Raw genomic sequence first — 13,537 nt, forward strand, 5'->3', positions numbered from 1 at the left:
CGAAAGATAAATCAGACTTTTCTAATTTAATTGAATCGCAGGACGACTTAATGAAAATAATTTTTTATTTAAGAATGAGGAAAGCAAGGCACTGCTGAGATTTGAACTCAGGATCTCCTGTTTACTAGACAGGCGCTTTAACCAGCTAAGCCACAGCACCCTCTTGAAAATGCTTTAAGGAACAGTTTGCCATATGGTGTTCAAGAGAATCCTGAGTTTTTCACTTTCATAATCATTTCTCAGTTCAGAAAACGCTCTACTCAACTACTTTAGACGAGGATACTGATCCTATTCATAAACACCTCATTGCTATATTGCTTATCCTGTTCATAAATGTTTTAATCATGCCTTCTTTAAGAATGCATTACTTGAATTCAACTCTAGAATGATTTTTTATCTCTATTTTGCTCTTTGTCACTCTTTTTTCCCTTTTTCATTCAAAGCATTGCTTTGAAAATCTTCACAATACCACGTTTTTTTGTTTTTCAATTTAAGATGACCCATTCTAATGTTCACAGAACAACACTTTTCTTTTTAAAATGTAGTAAACATTTGCGTGATGAAAATTATTTTTACATGTAAGGACCAATAATAAGGTGCTGCTGAGATTTGAACTCAGGATTTCCTGTTTACGAGACAGGCGCTTTAACCACTTAGCCACAGCACCTACTTTAGTGATACTGAAGGGATCATTAATTTAGTATTGGTGATCAAATTCTGTGCCTGTGTTAACGTGTCTTAATATGTATTCTAATGTTAAACACGCAAAGATTCCTAATATGTAAACAAGAATAGCTATGTTGTATTAAAAAAGAACACATTTTAAAGTCAATCCCATATTTTGAATAGTTTATAAATAAGTGTTTTACATATATTCATCAATATTGCTCAAATCTAGGGTTATATTTCATCTGCCTCTTGCTCATTGAAATACCTTTTTGATTTTGCAATTACAGTATTGTTAATATAATATTGAAAACACTTTCAGTTTTTATTAGGTTTAAGATGATCTGTTCAACCGAAAGATAAATCAGACTTTTCTAATTTAATTGAATCGCAGGACGACTTAATGAAAATAATTTTTTATTTAGGAATGAGGAAAGCAAGGCACTGCTGAGATTTGAACACAGGATCTCTTGTTTACTGGACAGGTGCTTTAACCAGCTAAGCCACAACACCCTCTTGAACGTGCTTTAACGAACAGTTTGCCATATGGTGTTCGAGAGAAACCTGAGTTTTTCACTTTCATAATCATTTCTCAGTTCCGAAAACGCACTACTCAAATAGTTTAGACGAGGATACTGATCCTATTGATAAACACCTCATTGATATATTGCTTATCCTGTTCATAAATGTTTTAATTATGCCTTCTTTAAGAATGCATTACTTGAATTCAACTCAAGAATGATTTTTTATCTCTATTTTGCTCTTTGTCACTCTTTTTTCCCTTTTTCATTCAAAGCATTACTTTGAAAATCTTCACAATACCACGTTTTTTAGTTTTTCAATTTAAGATGACCCATTCTAATGTTCACAGAACAACACTTTTCTTTTTAAAATGTATTAAACATTTGCGTGATGAAAATTATTTTTACATGTAAGGACCAATAATAAGGTGCTGCTGAGATTTGAACTCAGGATTTCCTGTTTACGAGAGAGGCGCTTTAACGACTTAGCCACAGCACCTAGTTTAGTGATACAGAAGGGATCATTAATTTAGTATTGGTGATCAAATTCTGTGCCTGTGTTAAAGTGTCTTAATATGTATTCTAATGTTAAACAAGCAAGGATTCCTAATCTGTAAACAAGAATAGCTATGTTGTTTTAAAAAAGAACACATTTTAAACTCAATACCATATTTTGAATAGTTTATAAATAAGTGTTTTACATATATTCATCAATATTGCTGAAATCTAGGGTCATATTTCATCTGCCTCTTGCTCATTGAAATACCTTTTTGATTTTGCAATCACAGTATCGTTACCATAATATTGAAAACACTTTCAGTTTTTATTAGGTTTAAGATGATCTGTTCAACCGAAAGATAAATCAGACTTTTCTAATTGAATTGAATCGCAGGACAACTTAATGAAAATAGTTTTTTATTTAAGAATAAGGAAAGCAAGGCACTGCTGAGATTTGAACTCAGGATCTCCTGTTTACTAGACAGGCGCTTTAACCAGCTAAGCCACAGCACCCTCTTGAAAATGCTGTAAGGAACAGTTTGCCATATGGTGTTCAAGAGAATCCTGAGTTTTTCACTTTCATAATCATTTCTCAGTTCAGAAAATGCACTACTCAAATAGTTTAGATGAGGATACTGATCCTATTCATAAACACCTCATTGATATATTGCTTATCCTGTTCATAAATGTTTTAATTATGCCTTCTTTAAGAATGCATTACTTGAGTTCAACTCTAGAATGATTTTTCATCTCTATTTTGCTCTTTGTCACTCTTTTTTCCCTTTTTCATTCAAAGCATTACTTTGAAAATCTTCACAATACCACGTTTGTTAGTTTTTCAATTTAAGATGACCCATTCTAATGTTCACAGAACAACACTTTTCTTTTTAAAATGTATTAAACATTTGCGTGATGAAAATTATTTTTACATGTAAGGACCAATAATAAAGTGCTGCTGAGATTTGAACTCAGGATTTCCTGTTTACGAGACAGGCGCTTTAACCACTTAGCCACAGCACCTACTTTAGTGATACAGAAGGGATCATTAATTTAGTATTGGTGATCAACTTCTGTGCCTGTGTTAAAGTGTCTTAATATGTATTCTAATGTTAAACAAGCAAGGATTCCTAATCTGTAAACAAGAATAGCTATGTTGTATTAAAAAAGAACACATTTTAAACTCAATACCATATTTTGAATAGTTTATAAATAAGTTTTTTACATATATTCATCAATATTGCTCAAATCTAGGGTCATATTTCATCTGCCTCTTGCTCATTGAAATACCTTTTTGATTTTTGCAATCACAGTATTGTTACTATAATATTGAAAACACTTTCAGTTTGTATTAGGTTTAAGATGATCTGTTCAACCGAAAGATAAATCAGACTTTTCTAATTGAATTGAATCGCAGGACGACTTAATGAATATAGTTTTTTATTTAAGAATGAGGAAAGCAAGGCACTGCTGAGATTTAAACTCAGGATCTCCTGTTTACTAGACAGGCGCTTTAACCAGCTAAGCCACAGCACCCTCTTGAAAATGCTTTAAGGAACAGTTTGCCATATGGTGTTCAAGAGAATCCTGAGTTTTTCACTTTCATAATCATTTCTCAGTTCAGATAACGCTCTACTCAACTACTTTAGACGAGGATACTGATCCTATTCATAAACACCTCATTGATATATTGCTTATCTTGTTCATAAATGTTTTAATCATGCCTTCTTTAAGAATGAATTACTTGAATTCAACTCTAGAATGATTTTTTATCTCTATTTTGCTCTTTGTCACTCTTTTTTCCCTTTTTCATTCAAAGCATTACTTTGAAAATCTTCACAATACCACTTTTTTTGTTTTTCCATTTAAGATGACCCATTCTAATGTTCACAGAACAACACTTTTCTTTTTAAAATGTATTAAACATTTGCGTGATAAAAATTATTTTTACATGTGAGGACCAATAATAAGGTGCTGCTGACATTTGAACTCAGGATTTCCTGTTTACGAGACAGGTGCTTTAACCTCTTAGCCCCAGCACCTACTTTAGTGATACAGAAGGGATCATTAATTTAGTATTGGTGATCAAATTCTATGCCTGCGTTAAAGTGTCTTAATATGTATTCCAATGTTAAACAAGCAAGGATTCCTAATCTGTAAACAAGAAGCGCTATGTTGCATTAAAAAAGAACACATTTTAAACTCAATCCCATATTTTGAATAGTTTATAAATAATTGTTTTACATATCTTCATCAATATTGCTCAAATCTAGGGTTATATTTTATCTGCCTCTTGCTCATTGAAATACCTTTTTTGATTTTGCAATCACAGTATTGTTACTATAATATTGAAAACACTTTCAGTTTTTATTTGGTTTAAGATGATCTGTTCAACTGAAAGATAAATCAGACTTTTCTAATTTAATTGAATCAAAGGACGACTTAATGAAAATAATTTTTTATTGAAGAATGAGGAAAGCAAGGCACTGCTGAGATTTGAACTCAGTATCTCTTGTTTACTAGACAGGTGCTTTAACCAGCTAAGCCACAGCACCCTCTTGAAAATACTTTAAGGAACAGTTTGCCATATGGTGTTCAAGAGAATCCTGAGTTTTTCACTTTCATAATCATTTCTAAGTTCAGAAAACGCTCTACTCAACAACTTTAGACGAGGATACTGATCCTATTCATAAACACCTCATTGATATATTGCTTATCCTGTTCATAAATGTTTTAATTATGCCTTCTTTAAGAATGCATTACTTGAATTCAACTCTAGAATGATTTTTTATCTCTATTTTGCTCTTTGTCACTCTTTTTTCCCTTTTTCATTCAAAGCATTACTTTGAAAATCTTCACAATACCACGTTTTTTAGTTTTTCAATTTAAGATGACCCATTCTAATGTTCACAGAACAACACTTTTCTTTTTAAAATGTATTAAACATTTGCGTGATGAAAATTATTTTTACATGTAAGGACCAATAATAAGGTGCTGCTGAGATTTGAACTCAGGATTTCCTGTTTACGAGACAGGCGCTTTAACCACTTAGCCACAGCACCTACTTTAGTGTTACCGAAGGGATCATTAATTTAGTATTGGTGATCAAATTCTGTGCCTGTGTTAACGTGTCTTAATATGTATTCTAATGTTAAACACGCAAGGATTCCTAATATGTAAACAAGAATAGCTATGTTGTATTAAAAAAGAACACATTTTAAACTCAATCCCATATTTTGAATAGTTTATAAATAAGGGTTTTACATATATTCATCAATATTGCTCAAATCTAGGGTTATATTTCATCTGCCTCTTGCTCATTGAAATACCTTTTTGATTTTGCAATCACAGTATTGTTAATATAATATTGAAAACACTTTCAGTTTTTATTAGCTTTAAGATGATCTGTTCAATCGAAAGATAAATCAGACTTTTCTAATTTAATTAAATCGCAGGACGACTTAATGAAAATAATTTTTTATTTAAGAATGAGGAAAGCAAGGCACTGCTGAGATTTGAACTCAGGATCTCCTGTTTACTGGACAGGCGCTTTAACCAGCTAAGCCACAGCACCCTCTTGAACATGCTTTAACGAACAGTTTGCCATATGGTGTTCAAGAGAAACCTGAGTTTTTCACTTTCATAATCATTTCTCAGTTCAGAAAACGCACTACTCAAATAGTTTAGACGAGGATACTGATCCTATTGATAAACACCTCATTGATATATTGCTTATCCTGTTCATAAATGTTTTAATTATGCCTTCTTTAAGAATGCATTACTTGAATTCAACTCTAGAATGATTTTTTATCTCTATTTTGCTCTTTGTCACTCTTTTTTCCCTTTTTCATTCAAAGCATTACTTTGAAAATCTTCACAATACCACGTTTTTTAGTTTTTCAATTTAAGATGACCCATTCTAATGTTCACAGAACAACACTTTTCTTTTTAAAATGTATTAAACATTTGCGTGATGAAAATTATTTTTACATGTAAGGACCAATAATAAGGTGCTGCTGAGATTTGAACTCAGGATTTTCTGTTTATGAGAGAGGCGCTTTAACCACTTAGCCACAGCACCTACTTTAGTGATACAGAAGGGATCATTAATTTAGTATTGGTGATCAACTTCTGTGCCTGTGTTAAAGTGTCTTAATATGTATTCTAATGTTAAACAAGCAAGGATTCCTAATCTGTAAACAAGAATAGCTATGTTGTATTAAAAAAGAACACATTTTAAACTCAATCCCATATTTTGAATAGTTTATAAATAAGTGTTTTACATATATTCATCAATATTGCTCAAATCTAGGGTCATATTTCATCTGCCTCTTGCTCATTGAAATACCTTTTTGATTTTGCAATCACAGTATCGTTACTATAATAATGAAAACACTTTCAGTTTTTATTAGGTTTAAGATGATCCGTTCAACCGAAAGATAAATCAGACTTTTCTAATTTAATTGAATCGCAGAACGACTTAATGAAATTTTTTTTTTATTTAAGAATGAGAAAAGCAAGGCACTGCAGAGATTTGAGCTCAGGATCTCCTGTTTACTAGACAGGCGCTTTAAACAGCTAAGCCACAGCACCCTCTTGAAAATGCTTTAAGGAACAGTTTGCCGTATGGTGTTCAAGAGAATCCTGAGTTTTTCACTTTCATAATCATTTCTAAGTTCAGAAAACGCTCTACTCAACTACTTTAGACGAGGATACTGATCCTATTCATAAACACCTCATTGATATATTGCTTATCCTGTTCATAAATGTTTTAATCATGCTTTCTTTAAGAATGCATTACTTGAATTCAACTCTAGAATGATTTTTTATCTCTATTTTGCTCTTTGTCACTCTTTTTTCCCTTTTTCATTCAAAGCATTGCTTTGAAAATCTTCACAATACCACGTTTTTTTGTTTTTCAATTTAAGATGACCCATTCTAATGTTCACAGAACAACACTTTTCTTTTTAAAATGTATTAAACATTTGCGTGATGAAAATTATTTTTACATGTAAGGACCAATAATAAGGTGTTGCTGAGATTTGAACTCAGGATTTCCTGTTTACGAGACAGGCGCTTTAACCACTTAGCCACAGCACCTACTTTAGTGATATCGAAGGGATCATTAATTTAGTATTGGTGATCAAATTCTGTGCCTGTGTTAACTTGTCTTAATATGTATTCTAATGTTAAACACGCAAGGATTCCTAATATGTAAACAAGAATAGCTATGTTGTATTAAAAAAGAACACATTTTAAACTCAATCCCATATTTTGAATAGTTTATAAATAAGTGTTTTACATATATTCATCAATATTGCTCAAATCTAGGGTTATATTTAATCTGCCTCTTGCTCATTGAAATACCTTTTTGATTTTGCAATCACAGTATTGTTAATATAATATTGAAAACACTTTTAGTTTTTATTAGGTTTAAGATGATCTGTTCAACCGAAAGATAAATCAGACTTTTCTAATTTAATTGAATCGCAGGACGACTTAATGAAAATAATTTTTTATTTAAGAATGAGGAAAGCAAGGCACTGCTGAGATTTGAACTCAGGATCTCCTGTTTACTAGACAGGCGCTTTAACCAGCTAAGCCACAGCACCCTCTTGAACATGCTTTAACGAACAGTTTGCCATATGGTGTTCAAGAGAAACCTGAGTTTTTCACTTTCATAATCATTTCTCAGTTCCGAAAACGCACTACTCAAATAGTTTAGACGAGGATACTGATCCTATTGATAAACACCTCATTGATATATTGCTTATCCTGTTCATAAATGTTTTAATTATGCCTTCTTTAAGAATGCATTACTTGAATTCAACTCTAGAAGGATTTTTTATCTCTATTTTGCTCTTTGTCAGTCTTTTTTCCCTTTTTCATTCAAAGCATTACTTTGAAAATCTTCACAATACCACGTTTTTTAGTTTTTCAATTTAAGATGACCCATTCTAATGTTCACAGAACAACACTTTTCTTTTTAAAATGTATTAAACATTTGCGTGATGAAAATTATTTTTACATGTAAGGACCAATAATAAGGTGCTGCTGAGATTTGAACTCAGGATTTCCTGTTTACGAGAGAGGCGCTTTAACCACTTAGCCACAGCACCTACTTTAGTAATACAGAAGGGATCATTAATTTAGTATTGGTGATCAACTTCTGTGCCTGTGTTAAAGTGTCTTAATATGTATTCTAATGTTAAACAAGCAAGGATTCCTAATCTGTAAACAAGAATAGCTATGTTGTATTAAAAAAGAACACATTTTAAAGTCAATCCCATATTTTGAATAGTTTATAAATAAGTGTTTTACATATATTCATCAATATTGCTCAAATCTAGGGTCATATTTCATCAGCCTCTTGCTCATTGAAATAACTTTTTGATTTTGCAATCACAGTATTGTTAATATAATATTGAAAACACTTTCAGTTTTTATTAGGTTTAAGATGATCTGTTCAACCGAAAGATAAATCAGACTTTTCTAATTTAATTGAATCGCAGGACGACTTAATGAAAATAATTTTTTATTTAGGAATGAGGAAAGCAAGGCACTGCTGAGATTTGAACACAGGATCTCTTGTTTACTGGACAGGTGCTTTAACCAGCTAAGCCACAACACCCTCTTGAACGTGCTTTAACGAACAGTTTGCCATATGGTGTTCGAGAGAAACCTGAGTTTTTCACTTTCATAATCATTTCTCAGTTCCGAAAACGCACTACTCAAATAGTTTAGACGAGGATACTGATCCTATTGATAAACACCTCATTGATATATTGCTTATCCTGTTCATAAATGTTTTAATTATGCCTTCTTTAAGAATGCATTACTTGAATTCAACTCAAGAATGATTTTTTATCTCTATTTTGCTCTTTGTCACTCTTTTTTCCCGTTTTCATTCAAAGCATTACTTTGAAAATCTTCACAATACCACGTTTTTTAGTTTTTCAATTTAAGATGACCCATTCTAATGTTCACAGAACAACACTTTTCTTTTTAAAATGTATTAAACATTTGCGTGATGAAAATTATTTTTACATGTAAGGACCAATAATAAGGTGCTGCTGAGATTTGAACTCAGGATTTCCTGTTCACGAGACAGGCGCTTTAACCACTTAGCCACAGCACCTACTTTAGTGATACAGAAGGGATCATTAATTTAGTATTGGTGATCAAATTCTGTGCCTGTGTTAAAGTGTCTTAATATGTATTCTAATGTTAAACAAGCAAGGATTCCTAATCTGTAAACAAGAATAGCTATGTTGTATTAAAAAAGAACACATTTTAAACTCAATCCCATATTTTGAATAGTTTACAAATAAGTGTTTTACATATATTCATCAATATTGCTGAAATCTAGGGTCATATTTCATCTGCCTCTTGCTCATTGAAATACCTTTTTGATTTTGTAATCACAGTATCGTTACTATAATATTGAAAACACTTTCAGTTTTTATTAGGTTTAAGATGATCTGTTCAACCGAAAGATAAATCAGACTTTTCTAATTTAATTGAATCGCAGGACGACTTAATGAAAATAATTTTTTATTTAAGAATGAGGAAAGCAAGGCACTGCTGAGATTTGAACTCAGGATCTCCTGTTTACTAGACAGGCGCTTTAACCAGCTAAGCCACAGCACCCTCTTGAAAATGCTTTAAGGAACAGTTTGCCATATGGTGTTCAAGAGAATCCTGAGTTTTTCACTTTCATAATCATTTCTCAGTTCAGAAAACGCTCTACTCAACTACTTTAGACGAGGATACTGATCCTATTCATAAACACCTCATTGCTATATTGCTTATCCTGTTCATAAATGTTTTAATCATGCCTTCTTTAAGAATGCATTACTTGAATTCAACTCTAGAATGATTTTTTATCTCTATTTTGCTCTTTGTCACTCTTTTTTCCCTTTTTCATTCAAAGCATTGCTTTGAAAATCTTCACAATACCACGTTTTTTTGTTTTTCAATTTAAGATGACCCATTCTAATGTTCACAGAACAACACTTTTCTTTTTAAAATGTAGTAAACATTTGCGTGATGAAAATTATTTTTACATGTAAGGACCAATAATAAGGTGCTGCTGAGATTTGAACTCAGGATTTCCTGTTTACGAGACAGGCGCTTTAACCACTTAGCCACAGCACCTACTTTAGTGATACTGAAGGGATCATTAATTTAGTATTGGTGATCAAATTCTGTGCCTGTGTTAACGTGTCTTAATATGTATTCTAATGTTAAACACGCAAGGATTCCTAATATGTAAACAAGAATAGCTATGTTGTATTAAAAAAGAACACATTTTAAAGTCAATCCCATATTTTGAATAGTTTATAAATAAGTGTTTTACATATATTCATCAATATTGCTCAAATCTAGGGTTATATTTCATCTGCCTCTTGCTCATTGAAATACCTTTTTGATTTTGCAATCACAGTATTGTTAATATAATATTGAAAACACTTTCAGTTTTTATTAGGTTTAAGATGATCTGTTCAACCGAAAGATAAATCAGACTTTTCTAATTTAATTGAATCGCAGGACGACTTAATGAAAATAATTTTTTATTTAGGAATGAGGAAAGCAAGGCACTGCTGAGATTTGAACACAGGATCTCTTGTTTACTGGACAGGTGCTTTAACCAGCTAAGCCACAACACCCTCTTGAACGTGCTTTAACGAACAGTTTGCCATATGGTGTTCGAGAGAAACCTGAGTTTTTCACTTTCATAATCATTTCTCAGTTCCGAAAACGCACTACTCAAATAGTTTAGACGAGGATACTGATCCTATTGATAAACACCTCATTGATATATTGCTTATCCTGTTCATAAATGTTTTAATTATGCCTTCTTTAAGAATGCATTACTTGAATTCAACTCAAGAATGATTTTTTATCTCTATTTTGCTCTTTGTCACTCTTTTTTCCCTTTTTCATTCAAAGCATTACTTTGAAAATCTTCACAATACCACGTTTTTTAGTTTTTCAATTTAAGATGACCCATTCTAATGTTCACAGAACAACACTTTTCTTTTTAAAATGTATTAAACATTTGCGTGATGAAAATTATTTTTACATGTAAGGACCAATAATAAGGTGCTGCTGAGATTTGAACTCAGGATTTCCTGTTTACGAGAGAGGCGCTTTAACGACTTAGCCACAGCACCTAGTTTAGTGATACAGAAGGGATCATTAATTTAGTATTGGTGATCAAATTCTGTGCCTGTGTTAAAGTGTCTTAATATGTATTCTAATGTTAAACAAGCAAGGATTCCTAATCTGTAAACAAGAATAGCTATGTTGTTTTAAAAAAGAACACATTTTAAACTCAATACCATATTTTGAATAGTTTATAAATAAGTGTTTTACATATATTCATCAATATTGCTGAAATCTAGGGTCATATTTCATCTGCCTCTTGCTCATTGAAATACCTTTTTGATTTTGCAATCACAGTATCGTTACCATAATATTGAAAACACTTTCAGTTTTTATTAGGTTTAAGATGATCTGTTCAACCGAAAGATAAATCAGACTTTTCTAATTGAATTGAATCGCAGGACAACTTAATGAAAATAGTTTTTTATTTAAGAATAAGGAAAGCAAGGCACTGCTGAGATTTGAACTCAGGATCTCCTGTTTACTAGACAGGCGCTTTAACCAGCTAAGCCACAGCACCCTCTTGAAAATGCTGTAAGGAACAGTTTGCCATATGGTGTTCAAGAGAATCCTGAGTTTTTCACTTTCATAATCATTTCTCAGTTCAGAAAATGCACTACTCAAATAGTTTAGATGAGGATACTGATCCTATTCATAAACACCTCATTGATATATTGCTTATCCTGTTCATAAATGTTTTAATTATGCCTTCTTTAAGAATGCATTACTTGAGTTCAACTCTAGAATGATTTTTCATCTCTATTTTGCTCTTTGTCACTCTTTTTTCCCTTTTTCATTCAAAGCATTACTTTGAAAATCTTCACAATACCACGTTTGTTAGTTTTTCAATTTAAGATGACCCATTCTAATGTTCACAGAACAACACTTTTCTTTTTAAAATGTATTAAACATTTGCGTGATGAAAATTATTTTTACATGTAAGGACCAATAATAAAGTGCTGCTGAGATTTGAACTCAGGATTTCCTGTTTACGAGACAGGCGCTTTAACCACTTAGCCACAGCACCTACTTTAGTGATACAGAAGGGATCATTAATTTAGTATTGGTGATCAACTTCTGTGCCTGTGTTAAAGTGTCTTAATATGTATTCTAATGTTAAACAAGCAAGGATTCCTAATCTGTAAACAAGAAGCGCTATGTTGCATTAAAAAAGAACACATTTTAAACTCAATCCCATATTTTGAATAGTTTATAAATAATTGTTTTACATATCTTCATCAATATTGCTCAAATCTAGGGTTATATTTTATCTGCCTCTTGCTCATTGAAATACCTTTTTTGATTTTGCAATCACAGTATTGTTACTATAATATTGAAAACACTTTCAGTTTTTATTTGGTTTAAGATGATCTGTTCAACCGAAAGATAAATCAGACTTTTCTAATTTAATTGAATCAAAGGACGACTTAATGAAAATAATTTTTTATTGAAGAATGAGGAAAGCAAGGCACTGCTGAGATTTGAACTCAGTATCTCTTGTTTACTAGACAGGTGCTTTAACCAGCTAAGCCACAGCACCCTCTTGAAAATACTTTAAGGAACAGTTTGCCATATGGTGTTCAAGAGAATCCTGAGTTTTTCACTTTCATAATCATTTCTAAGTTCAGAAAACGCTCTACTCAACAACTTTAGACGAGGATACTGATCCTATTCATAAACACCTCATTGATATATTGCTTATCCTGTTCATAAATGTTTTAATTATGCCTTCTTTAAGAATGCATTACTTGAATTCAACTCTAGAATGATTTTTTATCTCTATTTTGCTCTTTGTCACTCTTTTTATCCTTTTTCATTCAAAGCATTACTTTGAAAATCTTCACAATACCACGTTTTTTAGTTTTTCAATATAAGATGACCCATTCTAATGTTCACAGAACAACACTTTTCTTTTTAAAATGTATTAAACATTTGCGTGATGAAAATTATTTTTACATGTAAGGACCAATAATAAGGTGCTGCTGAGATTTGAACTCAGGATTTCCTGTTTACGAGAGAGGCGCTTTAACGACTTAGCCACAGCACCTACTTTAGTGATACAGAAGGGATCATTAATTTAGTATTGGTGATCAAATTCTGTGCCTGTGTTAAAGTGTCTTAATATGTATTCTAATGTTAAACAAGCAAGGATTCCTAATCTGTAAACAAGAATAGCTATGTTGTTTTAAAAAAGAACACATTTTAAACTCAATCCCATATTTTGAATAGTTTACAAATAAGTGTTTTACATATATTCATCAATATTGCTGAAATCTAGGGTCATATTTCATCTGCCTCTTGCTCATTGAAATACCTTTTTGATTTTGCAATCACAGTATCGTTACCATAATATTGAAAACACTTTCAGTTTTTATTAGGTTTAAGATGATCTGTTCAACCGAAAGATAAATCAGACTTTTCTAATTGAATTGAATCGCAGGACAACTTAATGAAAATAGTTTTTTATTTAAGAATAAGGAAAGCAAGGCACTGCTGAGATTTGAACTCAGGATCTCCTGTTTACTAGACAGGCGCTTTAACCAGCTAAGCCACAGCACCCTCTTGAAAATGCTGTAAGGAACAGTTTGCCATATGGTGTTCAAGAGAATCCTGAGTTTTTCACTTTCATAATCATTTCTCAGTTCAGAAAATGCACTACTCAAATAGTTTAGACGAGGATACTGATC

At 31.8% G+C, this 13,537-nt stretch overlaps 14 non-coding genes across 14 annotated transcripts; all 14 read right to left on the reverse strand.

Moving 5' to 3' along the window:
- Positions 1–86: 86 nt before the first annotated feature.
- On the reverse strand, positions 87–160 carry TRNAT-AGU (transfer RNA threonine (anticodon AGU)). The gene has a single exon. It is a non-coding gene; the product is annotated as a tRNA-Thr (tRNA).
- Positions 161–594: 434 nt separating this feature from the next.
- On the reverse strand, positions 595–667 carry TRNAT-CGU (transfer RNA threonine (anticodon CGU)). The gene has a single exon. It is a non-coding gene; the product is annotated as a tRNA-Thr (tRNA).
- A 1,457-nt stretch (positions 668–2,124) lies between these two features.
- Positions 2,125–2,198, reverse strand: TRNAT-AGU (transfer RNA threonine (anticodon AGU)). Its single transcript has one exon. It is a non-coding gene; the product is annotated as a tRNA-Thr (tRNA).
- Positions 2,199–2,632: 434 nt separating this feature from the next.
- Positions 2,633–2,705, reverse strand: TRNAT-CGU (transfer RNA threonine (anticodon CGU)). Its single transcript has one exon. It is a non-coding gene; the product is annotated as a tRNA-Thr (tRNA).
- Positions 2,706–4,671: 1,966 nt separating this feature from the next.
- TRNAT-CGU (transfer RNA threonine (anticodon CGU)) lies at positions 4,672–4,744 on the reverse strand. Its single transcript has one exon. It is a non-coding gene; the product is annotated as a tRNA-Thr (tRNA).
- Positions 4,745–6,709: 1,965 nt separating this feature from the next.
- Positions 6,710–6,782, reverse strand: TRNAT-CGU (transfer RNA threonine (anticodon CGU)). Its single transcript has one exon. It is a non-coding gene; the product is annotated as a tRNA-Thr (tRNA).
- Positions 6,783–7,220: 438 nt separating this feature from the next.
- TRNAT-AGU (transfer RNA threonine (anticodon AGU)) lies at positions 7,221–7,294 on the reverse strand. Its single transcript has one exon. It is a non-coding gene; the product is annotated as a tRNA-Thr (tRNA).
- Positions 7,295–7,728: 434 nt separating this feature from the next.
- Positions 7,729–7,801, reverse strand: TRNAT-CGU (transfer RNA threonine (anticodon CGU)). Its single transcript has one exon. It is a non-coding gene; the product is annotated as a tRNA-Thr (tRNA).
- Positions 7,802–8,747: 946 nt separating this feature from the next.
- TRNAT-CGU (transfer RNA threonine (anticodon CGU)) lies at positions 8,748–8,820 on the reverse strand. Its single transcript has one exon. It is a non-coding gene; the product is annotated as a tRNA-Thr (tRNA).
- A 438-nt stretch (positions 8,821–9,258) lies between these two features.
- On the reverse strand, positions 9,259–9,332 carry TRNAT-AGU (transfer RNA threonine (anticodon AGU)). Its single transcript has one exon. It is a non-coding gene; the product is annotated as a tRNA-Thr (tRNA).
- A 434-nt stretch (positions 9,333–9,766) lies between these two features.
- TRNAT-CGU (transfer RNA threonine (anticodon CGU)) lies at positions 9,767–9,839 on the reverse strand. The gene has a single exon. It is a non-coding gene; the product is annotated as a tRNA-Thr (tRNA).
- Positions 9,840–11,296: 1,457 nt separating this feature from the next.
- Positions 11,297–11,370, reverse strand: TRNAT-AGU (transfer RNA threonine (anticodon AGU)). The gene has a single exon. It is a non-coding gene; the product is annotated as a tRNA-Thr (tRNA).
- Positions 11,371–11,804: 434 nt separating this feature from the next.
- On the reverse strand, positions 11,805–11,877 carry TRNAT-CGU (transfer RNA threonine (anticodon CGU)). The gene has a single exon. It is a non-coding gene; the product is annotated as a tRNA-Thr (tRNA).
- A 1,458-nt stretch (positions 11,878–13,335) lies between these two features.
- Positions 13,336–13,409, reverse strand: TRNAT-AGU (transfer RNA threonine (anticodon AGU)). Its single transcript has one exon. It is a non-coding gene; the product is annotated as a tRNA-Thr (tRNA).
- Between the last annotated feature and the right edge of the window lie 128 nt (positions 13,410–13,537).

This window comes from Triturus cristatus, chromosome 8 (genome assembly GCF_964204655.1).
Source record: "Triturus cristatus chromosome 8, aTriCri1.1, whole genome shotgun sequence".
NCBI lineage: Eukaryota > Metazoa > Chordata > Amphibia > Caudata > Salamandridae > Triturus > Triturus cristatus.